The following is a 14,863-nucleotide window of genomic DNA, read 5'->3' as shown; positions in this document are numbered from 1 at the left end:
TATTGAGAAAAGTGATTATTTATGGTAGATGATAATTAATATGAAGACAAATAGTTGATTCCATGTTCCAAAAAAGTGATCAAGGCAATGATTTATGAAAGATATTTAAATCTCTTGACAAATTGGAGCCCAGGCCCACATCTTCCTGGTGGTCTTGTGTTCTTACCAAGAAGAGCACCTCGTTAGTGGGATTCTTTTGTGAGATAACAGCTATGTATACTAATAAGTGCTCCTAGAATGCATGAAAACAAACTGAAAGAGGCATTCGTGAATGAAAAGGAGCCCAAATCATATTCGTCTAGCTATACTCAAATTTTGTTACTTGAGCCGTGTTAACGTTACAAACGATATGGTATGAAAAGGATTAATTGTGAAAGGACCGAAGCCATATAGCTTTGTAATGCTTTGAAAACAAGTGACATGAGGCTTAACATGAAAATAGATCTTCACAAACTTGAACAGGAGGAACAGTTAACCAATCCAGCCCGTACAATACAGAAAACCGGATGGAGAAGTAAAAGGATGGATGAAAAAAGACTGAAGGCATTTGAGATGTTGGTGTGGAGGAGAATGAAGAAAGTGATGAGGACAGAGAAGAAAAGGTAAAAAGAAGAGCAAGACATGGTGGATGAGAGGAGGAAACTTCTAGAGTAACATCTAGAGGAGATAAGGAGGAGACAGAGGATTGAATGAAGTGACCGCAGATCAGAGAGGGAAGCTAAAACTGAGTTAGTAGGAGGAATGTTGGGTGTGCATGGAAGGGGAAAGAAGAGAATTTGATCTATGAATTGAATGCAAAGAACCATGTAACCCCACCTTAATAGGTGGAATAGCTTTAGATACACATCAGTCAACAACCTCAAGCAGTGGCGTAACTATGGAGGAATGAGGGGATGTATCCCCCTCAAAGCGTCAGAGAAATCAAAAAAGAAATTTTACAATCTTGTCTAGATTTGATATATAATAACAACATCTGCTTAAAGTTAAATTTTTTAGTGCCAAAATGATGTAAAATGCATTTCAGGCATGTTATTTTTCAAAATTTTTTCTTCACTCCCCATTTTCTGGGGGGGAGGGTAGCCCACACTATCCCCCCTCACCCCCACCCAAAACCCCCCAAAGCATATTCCCAGTTACGCCACTGACCTAAAGTGAGTCTAGTTCACAACCTAAAGCATTGTGTTGATAGAGAGACCTGAGAAGAGGCTGTGACATGGCGACAGGGCCTCCAAAAATTATGCTCCCCAACACCTGAAGGAGAGGGCAGCAGCTCTTCTTTATGTGAGTGAAGGTAGAGACCTTAGTGGCCAATACAGCCCCACCCATAACACTGCATGCATGGTAACTGTTACATCAGACAAATTTTCCCTCCAAAACCTTTTTATTTCTTTAAAAATACAATTTCTTTCCTTGTCTCCTTACTTCAAGATCATTTCTTCATGACTTCCCTTTCAACGATCCCTCTCATCCCATAAAAACCCCTTGGCAACCTTCCCTCCTTTTCAATTCCATTTCAACATAAACATCAAATCCATAGAAGTATTCATTAAACATAAACATAAATATCAAATGTTACAGTCTTCCTTCACCTTTGAAGAATTTTGTCCACAGATGTTTACATCATCGGACAAAATTTCACTGACATACCATTGGAGTTCCCTCTGCCAGATAGCATCGCACCTGAACACGTTTCCTGACTTCCAAACTATTTTATGTTGCCTGCTACTCTGCTTTGTTCATCCGCATTCCTTTGCGGATGATGATGTCCGCATTAAAAATACAATGCCTTTCCTCGTCACCTTATTTCAAGATCTTTTCTTCATCGCTTCCCTTTCAACAATCCCCCTCTCATCCCACAGCAACCCCTTGGCAGCCTCCCATCCTTTTCAATCTCATTTCAAGATAAACATCAAATCAATAGAAGTATTCATTGAACATGAACATAAATATGAATGGTAGTGAAGGCTGTTTGAGTTCTCCACTGGGTAATCTCCTTCATGGCTGCCAATGTTTTGGGGTACGAGTCATACTCCATCCTCAGGGCTGAATGCCATTTCTCGGAAAAGGTTTGTCTTATCTAGCGGTGCCGGGATCTCAGGTTCCCTCTGATTGGTCCTTGGTATTAGTCAATTAGATTCTACGCAATACTGGTTTCCAGACGTTACTGAGGGAGTAACCGCCATCTCTATTGAAGTTCTTGTCCGTTAGTCTGATCTCTATGGCCTCCTTCGTAATCCTTTCCCAAAATTCCTTCTCTCGAGAGATGATCTTCACAACTTCCCAATGAATGGCTTGGTTTTGGTTGATGCCGTGTTCAGCCACTGCAGATTTTTCAGGTTTGCATAGCCTGAAATGCCTTTGATGACGTTCAGCCCTGAGGATGGATTACGACTCGAACCCCGAAACGTTGGCAGCCATGAAGGAGATTACCCAGTGGAGCACCCAAACAGCCTTCACTACCAGCATACTCCAGGAAAGCATCAGATCTTTTTTCATAATATAAAACTTTACATAACATTTTCTTTAATGACTGTAGTATTGTAATGAGGAATGTAAGGGGAAACCACTGCATTATAATGCTGAGGTGTTGCAACTACTCAAATAATAACACTACAGACATGATGGCATTCTCTCAAATATAACATTCTGAAGGTAAACTAACCCCCCATTTGGATCTCTGAGAGGCAAATACCCAAAGGAATACATCAGTCAATGTGACATAATTGTGAGGATATGATCATGAAATGTGAGATCACTCAGGGCCTGCGGAAGGCTAAAGAAAATGAAGGTGGAAATGCAAAGAATGACCCTGGATATGCAAGGAATCTGTGAAATGAAGTGGCCTAAAAAGAGAGAATTCTGAGGTGTAAGCTACAGGATTAAATTAAATGGATTAAACTTAAAAATTTCTCTGCGCTCTGGGGGGGGGGTTTATCCCCCAAACCCCCCCTCCCTGCACCATTGTGCGGTTGAATAACTTTTTGCAGTGTAGTGAAAGGATAATCATTGTTACGATCAAGACCAAACTGGTAGATACTGTAGTGTTACAGGTTTAGATGTAAATGAGGATGTCATGGAAGTAATCAAACTGGTAGGAGAGGAAGAAAATCTTATAATTTTAGTAGATTGGATTGCCATCACTAGAGAGAGTTGCCATGGGCGTACACAGCGAGGGGCAGGAGGGGGCAGTTGCCCCCCCTAGAAGAAAAAACCCCAAATGTTTTCAAGGAAAAGATTTTTTTCAAGCAAGCAATTTGAAAAACTAATAAAGAGCTATTACAGTTTCCTTAAGATGTTGATTTCATTCACCTTTTCCATGCTTAAATCTTACCTACAACTGGAACAACCATAGCTTGCCCCCCCCCCTCCTAGTTTTGATCCTGGGTACGCCCTTGGCCAACTGAAAAGCATCGGTATTGTGGCAAAGTGATACCACTGTGCTATAGGAAGTATGGAAGGAGTTGTAGGAGTACGTAGCTGTTTTTTAGAAGTTAGATCAGGATAACAAGACTGTCTACAGACAAAAGAAAAAGTAAAGGAGGCTCAATAGATAATAATAAAAAATAAATATAGTTTTTGTCGTGGACCCTCAAGGTGATAAGGACTTAAAGGAAATAAAAAATAAAAGCTTGCTTTTAAAATTAGAAAAAAAATAAGAAATAATAATAAACTCCGAAGAGCTTCAACAGACGCATAACTGTACCTTCCATATTGCAACAATAAATTCCACTCAATACACAACTAGAACTGGAGTATGAAATGGTGCTCATCGGGAGCAGAATAAACTTTGAGAAAAACTAACCTGGGGAAAGTTCACAAAATATAAACAAAAAAGTGACTGAACCATGGTGCATAGTAGCATACACTATAGACACCATATCTGTTTACTATTTACATGAATTCCAGGTTTACACTATTACAAGATAGGGGTTACTCGAAGATAAGACCTAGCTCAGGCCGAAGAGTTCATTTCTTGTCAGCGGCTGCTGTCAACATATCTTGGTTGCTCTGTGCATGCCGAAGCAAGGACAATAGGTATCCCCCACTTTTTAGTGGGGGCTTAAATGTTATATGGTAAAATGTAGCACTGCATCCACGATAGGTCAAGGAGGGGCTAGGTAAGGTATCTGGAGGGTAAACTCCCAGCTGTAGTGGGGGTCCGAATGAAATTAGCATTTTATATAGTGTAAATTGGATACCAAAGGGGGATACCCCCCTAACCCCTCTCTGGGTCTGCCACTGGACTAGAATGTTATGAATTGGTAGATAGGGACTTTACTCAAGCAGGGAAGTTTGGATCCAGTTGAATCTACAGGTCCTGATTGGCCTCTAAAAGAGGCAATGGGAAGCGGGGCCTAAGCCGGTGATATCAACGCATGGAACATATTAGGTGATAACTGAGTGGTAAATAATACTAACACATATATAATCAGGTGTTAGAATTATTACAACTGAAGTTACAGATAAAGAGGCATTTGGCCAGGTGTGATAGGGTAACTTTATTACCTTTATGGATATTGAAATGAGGGCCATAGTCATAACATAGTGGGGTTGGGACCACCCACATAATTTCTAGAATTTAGGTGTTAGAATTATTTATCACTTAATTACCAGCTATGTTTCACGCGTTGATATCATCGGCTAGACCCCACCCACAATTAGTAGAAATTAAAGGGGAAATAAGTTACCTTTATGTGACTTGGTAGTATTTTCTCAGGTAATCGGCAAATCAGTTAATTCTTGCCCAAGAGTATCATTTCTGCACCGTAATATTAACGGAAATAGCAATAAATATGTTTAGAATTTCTTTCGGGCTTCCGACCAGGCTAAACGTCCTTAGAAAGGTTGACAGAAATGGAGAGCCTAATCCGGATGGAATATCTAGAATATGCCATCGTATATGTATTCGAGAGCAGTTTATTTTCCGATGAAGTTAGCCATATCTTACGAACGCCAACACACTATGGTCAGATCATGAAAATAAAATAAAATAGTCTCCATGGGACTGCAGATAAAATAGATTCAAAGGATTGTTTTTTTTAAACATCAATAACAGACTATGCGGGAAGTGTAGGGACTTAAAAATAGGTTAGTTGACTTGTAGTGTAGCCTACTGACTTATGTATTCCTTAATGTATTTTTCTGAATTTTCCTAAAGGACTTCTAACAGCAAGTTTAGCATGGCCTAGCTTCACAGGCAGATTGCCTTCATGAGTAGTTGGCAAGTTTTGCCTTTGGATAAATGTGGAAGTATAATTTATTATTATGCGTAACATTTTTATGAATCTGTGGTGTGCATGTGATCCTCTTCTTGCATGGTGCAGGCTGGTGATTGATCATCCCCATGCCAAACACCCTAGGGGTGGCTTGCAGGGTAATATGTAGATGTAGATATAGTAACCCTCCAGGGAAGCATTAAACGCTTAAGCAATGTAAATTTCAGGGCTTGACCCCAGCATGGTGAAATCGCTGACAGATCGAAATTATTCACTCAAAAGACATAAAATATTCAACAAGATGGACAAATAATTTTGATAGATTTTTGTAATTTAATGAGAACTGGAAACTAGAGAAATTAGACACCTGAATGAACATGCGAGAGGCATCGAATGGGTGTTTGGTAGGGTTTGATAGAATTACTTTACAACCTTTATCGTTATTAAAATCAGGGCCGTGGCATAGTGGGGGTGGATCCACCCACGTTATTTCAAGAAAAATTGAAAATATTGTAATCTTTTAGGTGGCTTACCAATCATTGTTTTTGTTGGACCAAATTAACAAACAATTGAGTTTAATGAGTACCTTCTCAAAATCAAGAATCGATATCATGATGAGTATAAAACCGTCGTTTTATTTCCACAGATTTTATTTCTTCAAACGACGAGGGTTCATAACTCAAGAATACCTGGACTAGCCACGGTGACGTCTTTTCCCACAATGTTTAGTCATGCTTAGTAATGAGCAATCTTTGGTCACTCGCAATGCACAAATTGTGAGAAAAAGCCACAGAGAACAAATCATTCGCTTAGAACCCGAATCCCCGATTACCGGTCGAGTGCTTTAGTCAGTTCAGCCACTGAGGCATCATTCTTCCCTGTGCAAATTTGAACACTATACTGGAAAAGGTGACATGGACAGCTGAGCATATGATGCCAGTGGCGCAGCGAGGGGGGGGTTTGGGGGATAAAACCCCCCAGGGAACAGAGAAATTTTAAGTTTAATCCATTTTACTTAATTGGATTGATATTGTTACTAGAATAGAGTAAGGATTAATAAAATATCCCCCAGAAATCCGTAAAACTCACCATTTTGAATCATTTTTATCAAATTTCCGCAACTCATAAATCTCGCACCTATCCCTTATCCTGGAGGGTATTCCATACCCCCATACACCCCGGTATCAGTTGCCCCTACCCTTGATTCCTAGCTGCGCCCCTGTATGATGCCACTAGCAGTACAAAACGGGCGGACAGCACCACAGCCGGAGAGCAAGGCCAGGACTTTGACCACATAGAGGTGTTCCCTCTTGACTATTTTTAGCTTTACCGGGACTATATCTTTACGGTGATATCTTTACGGAGTCACCCGCGATGTACAAATAGTGCGAAAAACCGACCTACTTACTTAGGTCTCGACAATATACACTGGATGCGGTTACTATCTCCTTGATAATGATAGTGCTTATTGTCGAATCCTAAGTAGGTCGGTTAAGAAATAAAATCTGTGTTAAAAACTGATTATCTTGATATCGATTAAGGAAAAATGTTTAAAAAATTGATAAAAATAACATGGTCACTCGCCTACGAAAATGAGGCACAACCACACCTCAACCATCGCGACACGGAAATTAATTACTCCTCCAAAACAACGATCTTAAACCTCGTCAGAAAACTTTCGAGGGGAGATGGAGGTGGGATTCATTTTTAGGGATTTCGCATATGACCACTCCCTTCCGCGTTTAGGGAAAGGGGGGTATGAGCCCCTTTGACTTCCACACCGCTGCTACGACTATGACCTCTAACTACTACCATCATTTCATCGAAAACCATAACGAAAATACATGCTCGCTCAATCGAATAGTATGAGATTTACCCTAAATTGATAAATGCACGAAGTAGAACTAATGATAAAGTGAACAGCTCGAAAGGATGGAAAGTAATTTGCAACACAAAAACAGCAATGCGATTATATCTTAACGTACCACTCAACAACTCACTTAATAGTGCAAAAAATCCATTTATATACTACCCATTTTGAAGCATTCAACCGTGCTAAGATGAGCAGCTAGGTAATGATTTTGCTTCCATCAACCCCACCGATATTTTAATGAAAAATTACTTCTCAAATACAGGGATTTTAGAAGTCTTCTTACTTTTTTTGGTCCTTTCCACCCCACCTATAGAACACGTAAATATCACGAAAGTCACCACAAAATAGCCGGCATACACTTTTCGTAGTGAGTGCACTTTATCAATCGTTATTCCAATCAAGTATTAAAATTTCGTAGTCACGTAAATGGTCATCTTAAGAGTTTTTAATGTCTTTTTCGTTTCCTCCTTCGCACATTCGGCTGTCTTCTTACATCAACTTCGAAACCGCTAAGGTAGAAGGTGATCCTGACGAGTGGGGTTGGTTTTTTTATCAGCTGTCTATTGCCAAGAATTAAGTTGCTTGCAATGACTCCAAGGTTCGTGTAGGCTAGAGGAGAGGGGTATGACTAGTTGGGAGGTGGGGTAGGGCAGTTATTGAGTCCGTTGAATTGAGGCTGGCGTGACGTCAAATAGCTATGGATACTGCCCAATTTTACTTCGTGGAAGAGGTTGTTATTTGAAGCAGAGGATTAACGCAATGGCTGATTGAAACACTGATAATGATGAGTCTGTGGCTTTGAATGACCTTTTAAGCCGTTTTACCCCTCCCACAATGAGATAATTTTTCTGGAAAGTCTCTGCATGAAAACTTCCCTGTTACCCCCGCGTAAGAATACAGTTTTCCGTTACGGTTGGTACTTCAAAATTTAAACTTTTTCGCCCGAACTTAAAATGAAATTTTTTGACGCACCTAATTATGACATTATTGAAAAATATGTAGTATTAAAAATATGTATTTAAATATTTTATAAATTATTGATTTGATACTGTTGCTTGCTTTTTGCTGTTTTAAAAATGTATCGGAACTATTTACTGCGGCGGCCAGAAGTCACGTGACACTCGCAGAGTCCTATTGCTAGGATTGCTCTCCGTCATTCTGCCGGCAACTTTCATCGAGTTAAGAGGTGAGTACATCAATGTGCCCAAAAGTTAACAAATTTCTCTTTTTACAATATTTTGCAGTGTTGGTGGTGTGTGTGAAATCCCCTTGAATTGGAATGTGACGATTATTGCTATTGCAATTGATTACCTATAGAACCCGTAGATATTATTTAATTTGTGAAAAATCGTGTCCAACGAAGCGCCGAGGACCTGTGACCCCGTTTCGTTCTGAATCTTATCTCGTCATTTTCATTTTATTGGATTTTTAAGGATAATTAACTTTATCGTTATCGACGTGATAGTCGTGAATATATTTTTTGGAATGGAATTTTTCACCTTTAGTTTCCAAGAAGCATTCTCGTGTGGTCAATTTTCGGAACTTGCTCGCAATGGGTTACACATCCATTACTATGCGTGGTGAATTTCTCTGGGTCACGTCTTTTAAGTGTTAATCTGTTTTACTCTGCTCGTGTGAATCGGCCTCTAACGCTGCGCTGCAGAAATATTGTGTGCGGGGCATCAATGCCAACTGTTGCATCAGCGATCATCGTGGCCGTCCATTGCTCTCAACTTTCATCATCAATACTGCAGCTTTTTATTCTAGTTATCACCGGTGTATTTCTAAGGTTGCGAAAAAAATTGTATTCTACAACTCTGTAGCAATGCTATTCAAATATCGGTAACATCAAATGTTTTGCCTATCTTCGTTGGTTATTCCACAATGCCATGAAGTATTTCTCTCATGTTTTAATCCTCTTTCCAATGATAATCTACGTACTATAGCATTAGGTTACCAATTGGCAGTAACCATCTGAATTTTGTTCACGGTGGCGAAATTTAATTTGTGTATTTTCTTTCTTTACAGTAGGTTATTCAAATCCGTTGAATTGTCGCTGTCGGTTACGTCAAATGAAATAACATTTGCCGGGAAATCCTTTTGAGAACACATGGGAGAGATGAGCAGGTTACGATATGGTAAGTCAGTCAAATTTCCGTTTATTTAAATTTTTTATTTTCAATTCTTCATAGTGAATTTGCTTCATTTTGTCTCAGTGAACTGGCAAAGTAGAACTATTTCATGACATGTTGACAATTTATTTAGTGAATCACGAGTAAAGTAAACATTTTCGCCATAGTTTTCACCGTTTGCTTTGTTCTTCCGTGGCATAGCCTCCCAAGAGAACATATCCAAAGTATAATCAAAATGCTTATATACTTTTCGAGATGGTATTGCGCTCACGTACCGTGAAGATATTCAGTAAGCTGCCGTGAACTTTTTAAGTTTCAACCATCAATGAATAAAATTCATGTTTCAGCCCCACAGTTATTGCAGTTAATTGTCATCACACTAATCTATTGCTAGTATTCACAGTTTTGATTCATATTAATAGGTATAACCGTACCTAATGATCATTTTAGATTACGTGTAATGGCTTCATTACTACAATTAACCCTGCGTACTTTCTCCATTAGCCTCCTATGCAACATTCTTACTTCGATTTATTTCTCAGCCCGAGCGATAGGTCCTTATTTTTGCTCATACTCTATTTTGACACAAGGGGTTATAGACTTCCTTTTTCATCGTCAATCTTGATAAACAGACTCACACACTTTTTTCGATTACGAGCCCACTTCTCGAGATATTCTTAGTGATGTATCAACGGTGTCGTCAGTCGAATCGAATTGAATTGAATCGAATTGAATCGTGTCAAATCGTCAGAAAAGTTGATGACGTCAGCAGTTATTGCGGAGTCAGTCAACACCTCCCAGTTTCAGCGTGGAACAGCCCATGGGACTTTCGAGGTTCATCGTCGTTCATATTATTGATTTATTCCGACGGTAACACCGTTTCTAATTGAATGAAAACAGTAATAGAATTATAATCAGATGTGTAAAAATAAAAGATTAAGCGATACGAAGCAAGGGCGTACCCAGGATCATGAGTAGGGGGGGGGCAAGCCATGGTTTATGGGGGGTAATCAAAGTCGTGACATTTTAGCATGGAAAAGGTGAATGAAACCAAAATTTTAAGAAAATTATAATAGCGCTTTATTAGTTTTTGAGAATATTTCCTTGAAAAATAGTTTTATTTTAGTTACATATCTTATACTAATACAAATCATTTTTCGTGGGTTTACAGAAAACGTGTTCAATACTTTCGTTTCAATTCAGTACTGATTTTGTTCAAAGACTTTTGCGATTTTTGATTCTAGGGGGGAGGGGGGGAGCAGCTGCCTTCCTGCCCCTCGCTGGGTACGCCCATGATAGGAAGTAGAATAAGTCATCATCGCTGAACAGCAATCCTTAGATTGGTTTGAAGCAGCTCTCCACTCAATTCTCCTATAAGCTTATCTTTTCGCACCTACGTATTTCTTCTCTTTCACTTCATTCTGTAACCTTTCCACATTTTATTCGAGGTCTTCCTTTTCCGTTCTTACCATCTACTTGTTCCTCGACGATTATCATGATCCATCATATCTTAATATATGGCCTATTAGGTGGTTTGTCTTCTTATCAAGGTTTTCATGAGGCTTCCCTTCACTCCTACTCTTCTTAGGACTTCCTCATCATTAACTCGGTCGATCCATTTGATTTTCACCATGGTTCTTTTGCACCACATTCCGAAGGCCTTCACCCTCGATTACTCTGCTGCTGTCATTGTCCAAAGAGCGAGTTTCATTGCCGTTTAATCACTTGTGATTTTATGCAGCAGGTTCAACGTCTTTTCTCCTGTATTTTTATTATATCTATTAGAATATCGTCACTTCCATATGCTTTATACATCAGCAGGTCACCTACTGCCGCATAAAATTCTGATCTAAAAATTGGAGCTCCCATGTAATCTTTATCCACTTTCCTTTCGCTGACGATAGCATTAGTTTTTAGGTTGTTTTCTTTGCATAACTCTTCCAGATATTCTTTCTGTTTCTTCACTTTGTCTTCGTTTTCAATCATTAGTTCTCCATTTTTGCACTTAAGTTTAAATAAAGAGTATTAAATCTTACGCCCCATTCCCTGAAATTGTCCCTTACTGTCTTACTGTCCCTCTTGCTAGAAATTCTTTTCCATCTGATCGGTGCCACCCGACTGTAAACTTTATCATAAATGCAGTGACGCCATCAACTCATGAAATGTGGGGGGTACCTTCTCTTAGATTTTAATTTTATATATAGAATGGCTAAATAAGAAAGAATGTATTTCTACGCAACAAATCTTTCCACTTCTATCTACGGAGTTCTTATACTGAATTGCAGTTTCTGGTCTTAACGTTCCACCCTATGGTGACATTTTTCCTCTTAAACACTGTTGCGAAATGAAGAAAGATCTGGTCGCTTCCGTCGAAGAAATGGATATTTTCACCCACCTGAAAACCCGATAAAACATTTTATTAGTTTAAAGGAATATTTTGCGGCGAGGCTGACTAGTTCATAGTATTTAGACTTGTACCTGCCCTATTCATATAATTGCCTACTTTGATTTGCTCATCACGTTATTCCCGGCATACTCTCGTCTTTCTCATCATGACTATTATTTACTTCCTTGTTATCAAATAAATTACTATGTGCCTTTCCCCCAAATCAGGCCTACTTATTTTTGATAAAGTTCTGATTACTCATCGCTCACATGCTTCAATTTATAACTAAGTATTATTTCGTTGTACCAATTGGGAATCGTTTAATTAAGTTTTCGCATAGTTTTATTTAAAGAGAGATATCAAATAAACTTATTTTCAAAATCATGCAGGGGTAGTTCCGTAACTTAATGGTTCTTGTTTGGGATGAGTGCTGAAGGGTGGTGGTGTGATGACAGGGGAAATATAAACGGTCTGAATTTCATACTGTGAAATCAAGCGTTCTAAGGTTTCTACCGAAAAATATTTCCGCTGGTAAATCGGTCCTTAACGAAGCCATCCTTAGCGGATTATTTCCATTCAACTCCCACAGTGAGTATAGACTATATACAATATTTTTTTAAAGTAACCTCAGCCTTATAATGTTTCCCCATTCCTGCTCTTCTTGTCGTGTCTGTTTTCCGAAGCGGTAAAAAGTCATACGAGTTATGCGTGTTGATCTATGGCTAGTCGGAAATACACTTTTACTTTCGAAGCCTGGAGTATAATAGTGAGATGATTCAGTCATCCCTTTCTATAACAATCTGATTCCCTCCTATCTCAATACTAATGCAACCGTATAAAACGGGTATGCAAAAAAACGTATTTCGTCTTTCATGTTTACCGTTCTAGAATTTCTAGAAATCAAATTTTATCCTATTATGGCACTTTAAATTACAGCATTGATGGGTCTCCGGGAAGCTGTTTTGCTAAAAAATTGTGACGGAGTCGAATAAATTTGTTTTACCACTTATGTATTCTTCTGCTAAAATTAATTGGTTTGGAAGGGAGGCCCACTGTGCCTCCTCCTGGGTTCGCCTTTGGTTAACTTACGTAGTTTATAAATCACAGGCAACGGCTGTAACGATTATAATCATATTTGACTTATAATAATAATAATATGAGGAAAAAAAATCAAGAAAACCTCGCAAAACACAATGGCTTGCTGGAAAGACATTTTCTTTATTAAATTTATATATGCGTTCTGGTTTTTATGGTCATGCACCTTCTGATATACAACATTTTTTGTTTTGTTACCGGGCGCAAAAACAAATAAAGCGGATGGTTTGCCAACACGAGGCCATGCCACACATAATTGACCACGAGAAAAACAGGCGTTTACTACATTCAGAAAACGAGCACTCAACGATCGTGCTTGTGATTTGTTAATAGTCCTCACGAATGCAACACGCATTGAGAATCGAATTCGTTTAAACTCAAAAGTCAGATCGGTTGGGATCATGAGAGTCCTCGGATGAAAATGTCCTTATCTTCGAGTTTTCCTTTTAGTGTAGTCGCGTGAATCACATTGATAATCAGTTCTATTTTTCACGAAACGCGCTCCATTTCATAGTTTGGGCTGTTTTAGGTTTTGTAGCATCATGACTACAAGCCAACCATCAGCAACCTTCAATTGTTTGGTGGTAAGCAAGAAACATTCAAGAAGTTCAGAAATTCAGATAGTAAGTGACTCCGTCTTAGTTTGCTGCACAGTCAATAGATTTTAACGAATACTGAGTACCAACGATTTGATTCTTAAGTTTAAGATTCACTAAGTTTAAGTCATCCATATATTTTTATTAGTCGTCAAAATTACTCGCTCACTCCCCCCTTTGTGGTTTTTGTGGCTATCAATCATGTTCGGGAACACTTTGTTGATGAGCTCATCTTTCGAAGAATCGACATTCAAAAATTTCAGAGGAAATGAAATCAATCTACTCGATTCGTGGACACGAACACGGCCCTTACCGATAGTCGACAATAACTTGGAGAAATCTTCAGCTGATGGATCGTTCAGCAATGCAATTCTCATGTTTATGGTCGGTTGAAGTTTCTTCACATAGCGTCACATATTTGATGATTTGAGGCGTTTATTTCATTAGCAGCAGTCGATCTTAGAATGACTGGCAGCGTTTGGAGGAAATCGCCAGACAGTAAAATCATTGCGTCTCCAAAGTATTGAGTCATAACACCGATCTTTCAATGCTCAGTCATGTGCCTCCTGTTTGGCATTTGTGCGTCATCGTGCATTCGCCCCATTATGAAGATTTTAAATCATAATTAGTTAAATATCCTAAGATTGGCACAAACAGTGCTTTAATAATAGCAATCTGAGTATGTATATAAAACTCTCTTACTATGTAAACATTCATGCAAACCTGCAGCAATGGTAATAAACATTTTTGACTCAACCATCGTCACCTGCACCTAATTACACAAAAAGTTAAAACAGGCCCTTTTACACTTATTTGTGCTAATCATACTCCTTAGTGCATTCTATTGAACAATACCATGAAGAGGCGGAAAATTCTCACCGGCAATGGTACACTCAATATCATCATCATTAGTTAAATATCCTAAGATTGGTTTGACGAAACTCTACATCCCTCTCTCTTACCCGATAGCTTTTCCATAGCGATGTATTTCTTCCCTTCTACATCCTTTATAACCTGCCGTATTTAACTCATTCGGGGCCGTCCATTGCACTTTTCCCCGAACACTTGCCCTTCTACGGTTGTTTTCATCAAGCCATCATGTCTCATAATGCGGCCCACTAAGTTGTTTCGTCTTCTCCTCAAGGCTTTTAGAACACTTTCTAAATCTTTTCTCCCACTCTTCTTAGTACCTCCTCATTACTTACTCGGTCAATTTTAAAATTCTTTTTATTTTATTTTTTATTTCATTCTCAAACCACCGGATACAGCTCGTATTGGCCATTTTACACCGGGGTGTTCAATAAATGTAACAAGTAAACGTACACAAACGACCATGCCCTGGACCGGGGAAACCTACCCAGTAGGGGCTTTCTCTAACTCGTTAACGTTTTGTTGTTAACGGGTTGTTAACGAAAGTCCTCTCTTGCAACGACACCCTCTTATCGAAAGTGTATTTCTGTATCTCACCTTAACGACAGCTCGTCGTTGCAAAACAAGACCACGGCTCGTCGATAGCAAACAATACACCGTCGGCGCCTGCGAGTGAGGCTAAAATTTTCAACCAA

Source organism: Ischnura elegans, chromosome X (genome assembly GCF_921293095.1).
Source record: "Ischnura elegans chromosome X, ioIscEleg1.1, whole genome shotgun sequence".
Lineage (NCBI taxonomy): Eukaryota > Metazoa > Arthropoda > Insecta > Odonata > Coenagrionidae > Ischnura > Ischnura elegans.
This window is presented reverse-complemented; position numbering follows the sequence as displayed.